The sequence below is a fragment of the Oryctolagus cuniculus genome, chromosome 19 (assembly GCF_051225735.1).
Source record: "Oryctolagus cuniculus isolate XC-2025 breed Fujian yellow rabbit chromosome 19, ASM5122573v1, whole genome shotgun sequence".
NCBI lineage: Eukaryota > Metazoa > Chordata > Mammalia > Lagomorpha > Leporidae > Oryctolagus > Oryctolagus cuniculus.
Window position 1 is genome coordinate 59,182,627 of NC_142885.1, and position 14,792 is coordinate 59,197,418.

The 14,792-nt window shown below is 52.0% G+C and overlaps 1 protein-coding gene and 1 long non-coding RNA gene across 2 annotated transcripts in view; one reads left to right on the forward strand and one right to left on the reverse strand.

Annotated features, from left to right (window-relative positions):
• Window positions 1–14,792, forward strand: part of IQCK (IQ motif containing K) — a 79,272-nt gene that overhangs the window by 45,665 nt on the left and 18,815 nt on the right. The gene's annotated exons all lie outside the window — the stretch shown is intronic.
• LOC149120606 (uncharacterized) lies at window positions 4,420–5,212 on the reverse strand. The gene is made up of 2 exons (XR_016226188.1): window positions 5,071–5,212; window positions 4,420–4,663 (listed from the first exon to the last, which is right to left on the reverse strand). It is a non-coding gene; the product is annotated as an uncharacterized LOC149120606 (long non-coding RNA).

The following is a 14,792-nucleotide window of genomic DNA, read 5'->3' on the forward strand; positions in this document are numbered from 1 at the left end:
GTCACTGTCTCTCGCTTGCTCTCTGTAGTCCTTTTAAATGTTTAAAAGATGTACTTATTTGAGAGACAGTTATATACAGAAAAAGGGAGAAACAGAGGTCTTCCACCCACTGCCTCACTCCCCAGATGGCCACAACAGCCAGAGCTGGGCCAATCAAAGCCGGGAGCTTCTTCCAGGTCTCCCACATGGGTGCAGGGGTCCACGAACCTGGGCCATCCTCTGCTGCCCTCCCAGGCCATAGCAGAGAGCTGGATCAGAAGAGCAGCAGCTGAGACACGAACGGCACCCACATGGGATGCTACCATTGCAGGCAGAGGCTTAACCTACTGTGCAGGCTGTGCAGGTCTGCTGGTCCCTCAAACATGTCTTTAAAAACAAAAGAAAACCACTCCCAAACTGAGTGGCTTACAATGTCCATTTATGTTTCTCTGATGGCTGCAGACCAGTCCGACACCACCTGCTCCCTGCTGGGCTCCACAGCACTGGCCTCTGTTTAGTTTTCTTCTGAGATCAGCAGGCTACCAAGGGCACGCTCTTCTCACAGCAAGCAGCTCTCAGGAGGAGGGGGAGTAAAAACACACAGGATGCATTTTAAGGCCTTGGCTGGGAACTGGCACACGTCACTCCCACATCTATCTCAATGGCCAAGTTCAACATCAATGGGGCAGGACCATCTCCTCCTTGCTGAACAATTACCTACTGCAAATAAATACCATGAAACAAAGGAAAGCAAACCCCAGGGCTGGAGAACAGAGGCTATTATTCTAGATGAGGACTGTGTTCAGGGCAACCTCCAGGTGTTGTGTGAGAACAGACATGAATGCAGTCCATTCCAGGCAGAGGGAAAAAGCATGTGCCAAGGCCCGTAGAGCTGGGAACGTGCTAGACGTGTTTGAGGAACAGTCAGGGCATCCGTGAACTTGATTAAAGCGAAGCGGAGTCGGGGGTGGCTTTGTGGCATAGGTTACGCTGCTGCCTGCAATGCAGCATCCCACGTCCAGGCCCCGGCTGCTCCACTTCCAGTCCAGCTCCCCGCTACTGCACCTGGGAAAGCGTCCCAGGATGGCCCGAGTGCCCTGCCTCACACATGGGAGATGCAGATTGCACTGCTGGCTTCCATCTCACCCAGCCTCGGCTGTTGAAGCCATTTGGGGGAGTGAACCAGCAGGTGTTTCCGTCATTCTGCCTTTCAGATAAATACAATCATTTTAAGATAAATAGAGCAGGAACTGGGGGTGAGTAGGGCAGGAGGTAAGAAAGCAGTTAGGGACCAGACCCCGTATGGCTGAGTGTGACCATTCGCCTGGATGCTGGAACTGTGGATTTTATTCCGACTCTGATGAGAGGTGGCGATAAGGTCTTAGAGAGCAGTCATATGACCCAACTTTTCATAAGGTGCAGCAGCCAGCACCCAGGATGAGCCCCCGATCAACTGCAGGTCCTAGCATTCTCCCACATTGCACTGTGGGCATCAGGCGTGAATAGTAGAATACAGTAGAAATAATGGCATGCCACTTCCAAGATCAGGAAGACCCCCAGCTTGTCACATTTGCCATCAGACCCCTCTGTGCGGTCGAGTCTCTAGCTAACACTGCCCACTGTCAGGCTAACAGCAGTCTCAGGAGATCTCAGTCAGCCCCACCCTACCAGGCTCCCCTAGATCCCCAACCCTCCCAAGCTGTGTTATTTCAAGCTGCCAAGTTTCGGGGGGCATTTGTTCCACAGCAATGCAACTTAGGGTGTGGTTGAGCAAACAGGGAGACTATTGGGATACCCACATCCTTGTCATTCACGCTGTTGTCCGTGGACCAGGGCTATCTCCATTGCTTGGCAACTGGCTGCCAAGGCACACTCAGGCCCCACCCCTGAGCTCCCAGCTCAAAACCTGTATCTTAGTAAGATCCCCCGTTGATGCAAAGCATTGCTGAAAGTGACAGCCTGGGCAAATAGGGAGCCACGATGTGGGTTTGAAGCCTGGCTGCCCAATTCTGCAACCTGCAGTCAATCACTTTTTTCTTTTTTAGTTTACTTAAAAGAGAGAAGAGAGGCAGAGAGGTCTTCCATCCACTGGTTCACTCCCCAATTGGCTGCAATGGCCAGAGCTGTGCTCATCTGGAGCCAGGAGCCAGGAGCCAGGAGCCAGGAGCCAGGAGCCAGGAGCCAGGAGCCAGGAGCCAGGAGCCTCTTCCGGGTCTCCCATGCAGGTGCAGGGGCCCAAGGACTTGGGCCATCTTCCACTGCCTTCCCAGGCCAGAGCAGAGAGCTGGATTGGAAGTGGAGCAGCTGGGACACAAACTGGTACCCATATGGGATGCCAGCACTGCAGGCCAGGGCGTTAACCCAATCGGTTTCTTAAGTCTGTTTTTCTCTGTGTGTGTGTGGGGGGGGGGGATGGGGGGGTAGTAGTGCCGTCCCCGTAGGATCACATGTGAAAGTATTGATGAAATGGTGGACATGTGCTGCTTAGCACAGGTGACTCAGGCCTCCTAACTAATAGCTCTTTATCAACTCAACCTGATGCGTGCATTGGCATCCCTACAAGTGTGTTCCTCATCACTCCTAATCACATCCTTTAAAGCTTTTTTAAAACTCCTGTTAAAGACAACTTTTTCCAAACGTCCTGTGCTCATCAGAAAACTTCTGCCTGTGCCCGGTGTAATGCCAGCCATCCCCTAGAATGTCAGGGTCCACTACCCATGGCCCAACTTCAGGGCCATTTCAAGACCACCCAGCAGGCTGAACAAGCCTCAGCAGCACACGCATGGGTTTGGGCTGCTCTGGGCTGAGCTTCCCAGGCTAGGCCTCCTCGTTCCCCTGTATTCCTGGCTCCGGCTGCAGGTGCAGTCTCCCCAGTGGACCTAAAGTTGCTTTGCCGGCTGCCCAGCTGTCAGCCCAAGCCCCGCTTTCCACCTCTTCTGTCACAGCCTGTCTCAAGTATGTAACAAAGTCCAATAAACCCAACTCCCGGTTTAACCTGATGGCTCACCCCAGGGGCTCGAGTCCCTCACATATGACCTTGTATTTGCATTCACCTTCTGAGCCTCATTTGCCTCAGCTGTGAAATGTGGATGATAATCACGGTTAATCTCGTTCCAAGAGTGACTGGGAAGAGTCTGAGAAGGCGCATGTCAGTAGGACTGGCTGTATGGTTAGCAAGGCAGGCCCCATGTAAACTAAGTAACTTGGAACAAGCAGCCCTGCATTCTAACAGTTTCTGGGGGCCGGCACTGGGGCACAGCGGGTTAAGCCGCCGCCTGCAATGCCAGCATTCCAAGTCCCAGCTGCTCTGCTTCCAACGCAGCTCCCTGCTAGCGTGCCTGGCACAGCAGCAGCAGATGGCCTAAATCCTTGGGCTCCCACACTCATGTGCGAGTTCCCAGCTCCTGGCTTTGGCGTGGCCCAGTCCTGGTTGTTGCAGCCATTTGGGGAATGAACCAGCAGATGGAAGACATTCTGTATGTCCCTCCTCCCGTTTTCACTCTGCCTCTCCAATAAGTAGTATTTCAAAAAATTCTTAGAAGCGGGCATTGTGGCATAGGTTAAGCCTCTGCCTGTGGCACCAGCATCCCATATGGGCTCCAGTTCAAGACCCGCCTGCTCCCCTTACCAATCCAGCTCTCTGCTGTGGCCTGGGAAAACTGGAAGGCAGCCCAAGTGCTTGGGCCCCTGCACACACGTGGGAGACCCGGAAGAAGCTCCTGGTTCCTGGCTTCTGGCTTCCAGTCGGCCAACTCCAGCCATTGTGGCCATTTGGGGAGTGAACCAGTGATTGAAGACCTCCGTTTCTTCCTCTTTCTATAACTCTGCCTCTCAAATTTAATGTTTTTTCAAGGTTTTGCAAGGCAGAGTGATAGAGGGAGAAGTCAACCATCTACTGGTTGACTCCCCAGGCGGCTACAACAGCCAGGGCTGGCCCAGGCCAAAACCAGAGCCTGGAGCTTTACCCAGGTCTCCCACATGGGTGCAGGGGCCCAAACACTTGGGCCATCTTCCACTGCTTTTCCCAGGTCTCTAGAAGAGAGCTGGATTGGAGATGGTACAGCCAGGACATGAACCGGCACTTACATGGGATGCTGGTGTCTTTAATGGAGATTTTTCTTTACTGAGAAAGATAAGACTTGGGTACATCAAATAAAACCAGTTTCCAGGGAAGGGGGAAAAAAAGAAAATCAAAACCCACAATAGAAAAAAAAAAAAAAGTTAACACTGAGCCAAAGCAGAACTCAGAATATAGTCATATAATTGAAAAATTCTAGGTGCTTTATTAATTGACCTTTTGATATAAAATGACCTATTAAATTTGCAAAATGTGGTTCTTAGTGTTGAGGTCCATAGGACAAGCTACGAAGTCTTCAAACCCTGAGCTGAACTCCACGAGCGGTTATTTGGCTTTTGAATCGGTTTTTCCATGTCTAAGAGGTAGTGGCAGCAGCAGCGCCCACCTTCTGGACAGCTTACTTCTTGGCATGATGACCTTGTAGGATTGCCGCAGCTTCCTCCACCTTGGAGCGGAGAAACTCGGGACACTCCAGCATGTGCAGCAGCTCCGAGTTGTCCATCTCCAACAGCATTCCCGTGATCTTGCCCGCCAGGGTTGAGTGCATCGTTTGGATGATCGGGAACAGTCGTTCTCCCAGCATCCGTTTCTGCTCCTGGGGGGATACTGCAGCCAGCAGAGAGGCAGTCAGGGGCTCTTGCCATACCATCACACCAGTCCCTCAAATAACTGAATCTTTATGAGAAATTCTGGCCAGTGACAGCCGGGCATAAGAGAGGCAGGACGCCCTTCTGAGTACCCGCCCCCCACTCCCGTTTGACGGCACAGAGCAGTGTCTAGGGAGTAGGCCCTGCATGTGACACACCTCTATCACCTGCCATTACTGCCTGTCCAACCCCCAGCGTTCATAGAGCCCTCCTCTCTAAGGCCTAACCAGCGTCCCTTCTAGGTAAAGATTATAGGCGAATTTCACATCAGCAGTTCTATCCCTCTGACACACAGCAACTTAAAACCACAACTGATTATTTTTCAGGGTCCTGGGGGTGAGCTGGGCAGACTCACGCTGGCCTTACCTAGGCTCGCTCCTGTGGCTGCGTCCATGTGGTGACCCAGTGAGGCAGGGAGGTCCGAGCTGGCCTCGTTCGTGAGCCTAGCAGCTAGCACTGGCTGTTGGCTGGGGTCCTTCCGTGTTCTTCACGTGGCCTCTTATCCTCCAGTGGGCCGGACCAGCTGCCTGGAATTATGGCAGGAGCAACTCAACGAGGTAAAAAACAGCAGCTGCAGGCCTTTCTGAGGCCTCGCCTGGGAAACTTGCCCGGCGGCACCTGTTACCCTCTCTTGGTCTAAGGGAGTCACGAGGCTCACCTGAGTTCAAGAGAGGCGGCATGGACTCCCCATTTCATGAGCAGAGTATCAGTCTGCAAAGGGGCGGGGACCTGGGGGATGCGATTCACCTGGAACGGAGTGCAACCAGCAGGCCTCCATCTTTGGCCTGAGTCAGAATGATCTAGATTGCCTGTTAGCCCCCAGACCGGTACCGAGGGACCCATTCCCAGAGTGGCCGAGTGAGTGGCTCTGGGATGGGGCCTGAGGACTTGCCCTGCAAATGCTGATGGACTTGGGTCAACACTTGAGTCTGGAGCACTGGCGCCCACACTTGACTGCAGGTCAGCGGTAGCTGGGCACCAGTGGGCATCCTGAAGCCATCGATTAAATCAGTAGCCACGGTGTTAAATCTTAGGTAAGAGTGTGGTTGTCTTCAAACTCCCCCAAGTGATTCCAATGTGTAGCCAGAGACTGAAGACTACTTGGCTGAAGACATCTTGGCTACTGCACCTGTACATGTAGGCAAGTTATTCACCTCCTGTGTCTCGGGGTCCTCCTGGAATGTGGGGGTGCAGTTGTACTGACTCCATTGGGCATTTCAGAAAGGCTATGGAAAAATGGAATCAAAAGATAAGTTGATTTGGGGGCAAACATTTTTTGAAATACATGCATAGTTATTTTTTTCATCGTACACATTTTCCATGAAACTATTGAAAATCCCTTGTATGCATGGATTTCAACAAAATTCTGCACCAAGATCAACTTATCTTTAAATTCCATTTTCCATGAACGGTGTGAAGTATGCTCGTATATATGAACTCCTAGCCCAGAGCTGGTGCTGCGAGGATTATAAACTGGAAGTATTGCACAAACATCAGTTCTGAGTGTTAATGATAAGGAAGAGATGTGTAATAGCATGGTTTTTGGCATAGCAAGCTTCGCTGTAATTTTACCCTGTAAATCATTGGAAAGTTCATCAAATTCCTTAAACGCTTTGGCAACTTATTCATTCTCTGATTATCAGGCAAGCAAGTACCAAGAAAAGTTGCATGAACTTGATCCAAACTGTCCTCACTGAACCACTGGGGGAAATTCTGTTGTTTCCAACTAGGTTCTGGGACGCGGCCTCATTGTTAAAAAACAAGGTGTGGCTTCCTGGGAGAAGGTCCTTTTCGATCCGGCACCACAGAGGGGACCCCGCCAACAAGCAGCTGCTGCCTGTGACTCATAGACACGATGCCTTCCTGAGCACGCAGTCACAGCCCGAGTCTTCCCTCTCGACTCAGGCTGTGAGCAGTTGCAACCTTCAGCATGGCACTGGAATGAGGAAGAACTGAAACGAACTTCTCCCCGTGGTGGAGTCGTGAGCGTTCTCTGCCACAGCGGCAGGGTCCCCCACACTTCTCAGCGCATTAGAATCCCCCGGGGTTCCCGCTGAGGCCACTGCGCCTCCAGCTCACACGTACCGAATCAGAACCCACAGCACCAGGTCGGCGTGCAACCCCAACAGCCCCAAAGAGCGCCGGTTCAAGTCCTGGCTGCTCTGCTTCCGGTCCAGCTCCCTTCTATTGTTGCCTGGGAAACAGCAGTGGATGGCTCGAGTCCTTGAGTCACCTGCCACCCGTGTGGGAGACTCAGCTGGAGGTCCAGGCTCCTGGCTTCCTCCTGGCCCAGCCTCTGATGTTTCAGCCATTTGGGGGTGAACCAGCAGGTGGAAGATGTTTCTCCCTCCCCCTCTTCCCTCTCCCCCCTCCCCTCTCCTCCTCCCCTCCCCCTCCCCCTTCTCCTCTTCCCCCTCTCCCCCTCTCCCCCTCCCCTCTTCCCCCTCCCCCCTCTCCCCCTTAACATACAAACAAAAAGAACCTGCAGCATCAGGGCTTGGAATTCTGTTTTTATCAGTTCCACAAAATGATATCAATGTCATCAGGTAAGTTTAGGAAAGAGTCTTAAATTAGTAAATATTGACATAACATGCATGTTACAGAATATATTTTATATATGTTGTCTATGTATGTGCAGAGAGTGGAGATGGAAGAGACAAAGAGGGACTTTGGGGGCTATAGCTTTAATGCTGACTCAAGGATAAGAGTTGGGTTTGGCAAACTACAGCACGTGGACCAAAGCTGGCCCACTGCCTGTTTTTATAAATAAAACTTTATTGAAACACAGCCCTCCCCATTTTATAACATTGTCCGTGGATACTTTGGTGCTATCGTGAAAGAGGGAGTGATGAGAGAGATCACGTGGCTCACAAAGCCAAGGGTGTCTGCTTTCAGCCTCTTCACCAAAAAGAGCTTACTGACCTCAGCCCTGGGCAAGCTGGGGCTCGATACCAAGATCTGCAGTGACCATGAGCTCACAATAGGAAAACAGACCGCCCAGGAGGGCGGCAGCAAGCACAGCGGAGTGGAAAATGCAGGCCCCCGAGGGCTGCCATTTGAGACTACGAAATAAGTATGTTTAAGATGATGATAGAGAATGACTGGGATAAAAGCACATACCTTGCTCAAAGAACAAGGCAGTAGGAAGCAAGAGGTGAAACTCGGATTTGCAGCGTCACCAGCTATGGGCTGCGGCCGAGTCAGCTGGACTCTGTCCCACCACACAGCCCCGGGCCCACTCTGTGGAAAGCGACCTTAGTAGGTCTTGGGGGGAGCCCACGAATGTGCAGTTCTAAGGAGCTCCCAGGTGATGTTGATCCAGGGACCACATTTGGGGCATGAGGTTAGGAGCAGAGGGAGGCAGTTAGTCACCTGCGAGACAAGTCTGGGAGACAGAATGAGGCGGAGAGACAGACATGGGGAATGTGGAAAAGCAGTTGAGAGACAAGGACCAGAATGAGTCCAATAGGACTTCCAGACTGCAGCAACGGAACAAGCCAGGGGGACGAGCAGTTCCCAGCGCTGTGGCGTGAGGATGTTCCGAACACTGAAGGAACGGGGATCCTGAAACAGAGAAATGAGGACAAAACCACATCAGAGGCTTCATGGCCGAACCGGGAAACACCAGAGGGAAGACGCCTTAGCGATCTTCAGGGAAAGATCAATGACAAAGGAAAACCAATGCCACTGATGAGAGACGTCTCAGCCCCGGCAGAATGGGGGGGGGGGGGTGGTGGTGGTGGAGGAAGTGCAGGATCTTCCAGTCCTGAAGGAAAGGAACTACATTCCCGCCCCGCTGTAAATAAACGGGTTGCAGACATGCCTCTCCTGGAAAGATCTCCTAAATGGCAGACTTGAATCAGAAGGAAATTGAACCTGTGAGGAAGGAGTGATGCAAGAGGGGAGGGTGAAGCAAGCGGCTGCCAGACCTAAGTAGGCATTCACCAATGGGAGGTAAATAGGAGGTGGCTAAATTACTAGGCGATGAGAGTAGGCAAGTGGAGAGTGGAGGCAGTCTCGGGTCCTGGCATGGTTCAGGAGGAGGCTAAGAAACCAGGAGAAGGAAACAGAGTTCTTAAAATCCAATGCTATCCAAAACAAGAAAAAATAGAGACATAAAGGCATAAAGGCATAAATAAAACAAGCTGACACAGATAAACACGCACATGTCAGGTGGCTTTCGGCCTAGCGGCCACGCCACACCGCCTGCCTCCCACACTCAGTGCCCGGGTGCGATTCCTGCCTCCAGCTCCTGCTAACACAGTGAGATCCTCGCATCAGAGAACTGGCCTGAGTTCTTCATCCCCGGCTCCAGTTGTTGCAGGCCCGTGGGAGGGAACCAGTGGATGGGCGTGCTTTCTCTCTCTGACAAATAAAAGTCTAAAAAAAAAAAAATACAAACGTATCATGAATCACAAAAATTGTAATAGGACAATTTCCGCTCGGATTCCCAGTTTGGATATGGAAAGAAATCTGGCTGTATGGTAGAGGTGCAAGCAACACAAAAGACCACGCTGGTTGAAAGTAAAGAGGTAGGAAAAGGTTCCACACCAATCCTGGCCAGAAGAAAGATGATCTAGCCTTATTAACATCAGATAAAATCGCTTTTGAGGCAGTGAAAACATTAGCAGGAATAAAGACGGTCCTTACTTAATGGACTAATTCATTTTCTATTCAGTTAGTTTTTTTTTTTTTTTTTTTTTTTTTTAAGATTTACTTACTCATTTGAAAGGCCAAGTTACACAGAGAAAGGGAGAGACAGATGCATAGAGCGATCTTTCAATCGCTGGTTCACTCCCCAGATGGCTGCAACAGCCAGGGCTAGGCCAGGCTGAAGCCAGGAGCCCAGGAGCCTCTTCTGGGTCTCCCACATGGGTGCAGGGGTCCAAGCACTCAAACCATCTTCTACTGCTTTCCCAGGTGCATTAGCTGGGAGCTGGATCGGAAGTGGAGCAGCAGGACGGGCACTGGTGCCCACATAGGATGCCGGCATTGCAGGCAGTGGCTGAATCTGCTATGGCACAATGCCTTACCCCCAGCCCATTAGATCTTTTCAGTGCTAATGACAGTGCACCCAGTTGACTTTAACTACTGTGCTGCAGCCCACTGTAGCAGACACTGCTACACCTCTCTGAAAGTGGCCAGCATCTCCAAGGCCTTCTCCCCTACAGCAGGTGGGCGTCTGGATACTGGAATGGAGATGTTGTAGCCACAGGTTTGAAGACATCGAGGGGAACTTAGAACCAGCAGGATGAGAGACCAACTGTTGTTTGGTTATATTTCGCCAGAGACATGGGAGGCAATCACAAAGCTGGCTTCCAGAGAGGAGACGGAACTCACGGGAGAGTCCCATACGCTATCTTCTTCGGTAACTCAAAGAGCTTTTGGAGACGTGTTTCCTTTCTGTTGAAACCTGCTTTTCCCCAAGAATAAAGCGCTTCAGTATGATCATGGTTAGGTCGTGGCGAGTACAGAGCAAGAAGCTTCCGCGAGCCACCTCCCCCCGAAGCCAGTGCGTCCCTGTCCTGAGCACTTCGGGGGCCATCTGGGACCTGACGTCTCCAGCATCTTTCCAGCAACTGGGCCGTATCAGGGGCCTTCCTTCAGAGTGATCAGAAAGACTCCAGGGAGCCATCCAGAGAGGGAAGTGGTTGCTATGTTTTTGTCTGTTTTGCCAAGAAGCCCCGGGGGAAAAAAACAACTCAGCGAAGAGGAATTCAGACACAGAGAACTCTATGAGTGATGCGAGTCCCAGGCCACCGGCCTTGGTCTTGCCCCCTGCCTGCAGCCCCCACCTCCCTGCCCTCCCCCCGCCCCCACCTCTTGACCAGTTGGCTGCCGCTGCCTGAGGTTACACAATGAGAAAGTCACGTGTGTGCTCAGCGCTTTGTAAGCCCTGAGGCCTCGCTTTCAATGCGAAGAATCGCTGGCTGCATGTACTCCCAGCTCTGTGAGGACGCAGCCTGTGCACGGAATCCAGATGATTCCCGGGACTCTATTAACTGATTTGAGAAGGCGCTCGCCCAGGGAGAGCTTGCTGTACGCTTGTCTTCCCGCTACGCTTGCGTTATCTCGGCTGGTTCTCACACCATCCCACCCGAGTATCTTTATTTTCCCCCGTTGGACGGATGAGGAAGACTCGCTCAGGGCTGCCAGAGCCGAGATTCGCTGCCCCCACCCCAGCCGTTTGACTCAGAGCTGGCTTCTTCCATCCCTAGAATCCCCCGTGTTGGCTTTAGTGGGTACCCAGCGAGCTCCCACCCACAGGTGCTCTACCCAAATGCCTACATTGGCCGGGGTGGGCCAGGCAGAAGCTGAGAGTTAGGAACTCAATCCCGATCTCCCACATGGGTGGCAGGGACTCAACTTACATGAACCATCGTCATCACCGGCTGCCTCCCAGCATGCAGGAAGCTGGAGTTGGAAATGGAGCAGGGACTCGAACCCAAGGACTCAGATTCAGGATGCGGCTGTCTTAACTCGCAGGTTAATACTTCATGCTCACCCCATAAAGGAGTTTGTTTTTTTTTTCTTATCCCAAAGTCAACTATATAATAATGTGCATCATACTCTGCATGCATATCTTGGAAGAGCAAATAAACGCCACATGATGATTTGCAAAAGTAAAAATAGAGGGCCAGCATTGTGGCACTGTGCATCAACCTGCTGCTTGCAATGCCAGCTTCTCATATCAGGGTGTCGCCTGGTGCCCCGGCTGCTCTGATTCCAATCCAGCTCCCTGCAAATGTGCCTGGGAAGGCAGCAGATGATGGACCAAGTGCTTGGGCCCCTGCACCCACCTGGGAAATCTGGATGGTGTTCCAGGCTCCTGGCTTTCACCTGGTCCAACCCTGGCTGTTGCAGCCATTTGTGGAATGAACCAGGAGATGGAAGATCTCTCTCTCTCTCTCTCTCGCTCTGCCTCTCAAATAAATTACAAAAAAATTTTTTAATGATTTATTTAGTTACTTGAGAGGCAGAGTTACAGAGAGAGAGAGAGGTCTTCCATCTGCTGTTTCACACCCCCCCCTCCAATGGCTGCAACGGCCGGAGGTGAGCCGATCTGAATCCAGGAGCTTCTTCCAGGTCTTCCCACATGAATACAGGGGCCCAAGGATGTGGGCCATCTTCTACTGCTTTCCCAGGCCATAGCAGAGAGCTGGATTAAAAGTGGAGCACCCGGGACTTGAACCGGCGCCCGTATGGGATGCCAGCACTGCAGGCGGATGCTTAACCTACTACACCACAGCGCCAGCCCCTAAAAATTTTTCAAAAAGTAAAAATAGAAAGCACCTGGTAAAAAAAAAAGCCTGTGTTTTGCCATGAAACTGTGTGTTCAACATCATGCTGCATTCTCCATGGCATTTGCTGATTGGCACAGCCACTACCATTTAAACTGATTTCCTAATCATGACGATAGCAAGCGGGATTACCCAGCTCAATGGGTGCACGCTCTCCCCAGAGCTCACAAAAGCCTTCTCTAAAGATCCAGGCCTTTCTGGCAAATGGAAACTAACAAGGCTGCTGTGTTCCACGGGGCTGAGCAGTCCCCGATGCGAAGCGAAGGAGACGAGAGGGTCCCTGGCCAAGAGGAGGCGAAGCTCACTGTCCGGGGCTCACCTTCAGGCTTCCAGAGCCACGGGGAGTGGGTGCTTCTGTTTGTCGAGTGTTCAGGTAACTGAGAGTCAAATACTTGCAGGAAAATAGGTGTTTGAACAAAAGCCAGTGCACAAATGTTCATAGAAGCTCTATTCATCATAGTAAAAAAAAAGAAAAAAAAAAGACAACAACTCAAATGCTCATTAAGTGATGAATGGGGTGAAAATGTGGTACAGCGCATGGCGGAATACTCCTTGGGGAGGTGGTCCTGGTGCAGGCTGCAAGGGGGCCAAGCTGTGAAACCATCCAGACACGAAAAGGCCGCTTGCACGCGTAACCCCATGGGGGTGAAGTAGCCAGAGTAGGCGAAGGCATCGGGCAGGCTGTGGGGTGGAAAGTGGTTAGTGGTGCAGGGCTGGGCAGAGGGGGGAGGGGGTGGAGACTGCGCACGGGGTAGGGACTTGGCTTTCATGCTGATGGAAGTGTGCCAGAACTGCACAGGACGGAGGCTGCACGGCACTGCACGGTGCTGGGAATGTGCCTGATGCCATGAAGTGTACACTTCAAAGCAGGAAATGTGTTTTACCACAATATAAGCCACAAAAACCCAACCATTGGGGTTTCTGGTCATGAGGCAAGCAGGAAGAGGGGCACCCTCCTGGGATGGGACAACAGCAGGGAGTAGGGGTCCTGGGGCTGAGAGCCGGCCCCAGTGATCCCCCGTGGGGGCCATGCTTGTGTCCCCGGGAGGCAGGCACATGTGGGGGACTCTCAACAGTTGAGCTCTGGGAATCACACGGGGATGTTGTGGGCACGGTAGGAAGCCCATGGCCTGGCGGGGAGTCACGTGACTCATTAGTGGTCAGAGAGACCTCTGGACAACCCAGGCCCTCATTGCATCTTCTCCCTGGGCTCCATGTCTACTTCTTCCTGTCCTGCGTATCCCCTCCCCCGGCAGCCGAGGCACCTGCTGATTCCAGGTAACTGGGATATCTCCCAGAATACACACCACTGCCCCGTTTTCAACGGACAGAGCTGGTTACCCAAGGGAACACCCCCCCCGGGGGGGGGGGCTGGTGTTCCGTAAGTGACCTGAAGAGCTGAGCCAGGAAGCCAGCATCCTCGGGACGCCTCCCGGTGTTCTTTCGCCGCTTGCGCATCGGACCCACGACCGCACATTGACAAGTTACTCACGTGTGGCCTTGGAATTCACACGGCAGGCAAGCACAGAGGCGGAAAGCTGAGTGAGAGCGAGGGCACTGTCTGTACCTCCCACTGCTTTTGACCTGGGAGTGTCCTGCTCGCCTGGGGCGCTTCAGCCTCCACACCTCTGCACAGCCTGCTTCCTCTCTCCCTGGAACACCACGATGCCCCACACCTCCCCACCACTGGCTCACCTGCTTGGTGCAGCGTCTCCTGGGTCAGATGGCCCTCTGTGTTTCCTGGCACTCGCTGGTACCTGTTTCCTTACCATACCGATGATCCTGCCCCTGTGGGTCCTTCCAGACCGAGGGCAGCTGGAGTCCATCTCACAAAGTTTAAATCACAGCACCCCCATTTCCTAACTGCCAGAGTTGGTGAACGACTTAAACTCAGTTCATACGTCTGTAAAGTGGGGGTAATCATTCCTGCCTGGTTGGATTGTTTTGATGATTAAAATTTGTAAACTGTTTCAACAATGCCTGGGATGTAAGTGCTCAAGAAAAGAGCCATAGCAACAATAAAAGTATTCGGGCTGGCATTGTGGGTTAAGCCAATGCCTGCGGCTTAACAACAGATCCCATTTCTGAGGGCTGGTTTGAGTCCTGATTGCTCCACTTCTGATCCAGCTCCCTGCTGGTGTGTGTGGGAAAGCAGAGGAAAATGACCCAAGTGTTTAGACCCCTGCATCCATGTGGGATACTTGAATGGGGTTCCAGGAGCCTAGCTTCTCTCACGTCCAATCATTGCAGCCATTTGGGGATTGAACCATTGGATGGAAGATCTCTCTCTCCCTCTCTCTGTAACTCCACTTTTTAAAATAAATAGATAATTTTTTTTAAAAAAGATTTATTTCTATGAAAGACAGATTTATTTGAAAGGCAGGAAGGCCAAGGCCATGACTTGTCTGTGCCTTCCGTTGCTTTTGACCTTGGAGTGTCCTGCTTGCCTTTTCAAATAAATGGATAAATCTTACAGATTTATTTATTTGAAAGGCAGAGTTACAGAGAGAGAGAGAGAGAGAGAGAGAGAAGTCTTCCATCTGCTTCTTCACTCCCTAAATGCACAATGGCCAGAGCTGGGCCAGGCTGAAGCCAGGAGGCAGCTAGGAGCTCATCTGGTTCTCACATGGCTACAGGGGCCTGAGCGCTTGGGGCATCTTCTGCTTTCCCAGGCACATTAGCAGGAAGCTGGATCAAAAGTGGAGGAGTTGGGACTCGAACTGGTGCCCATATGAGATGGCAGGGGTTGTAGGCAATAAATTAACACACTAAGCCACAATACTGGCC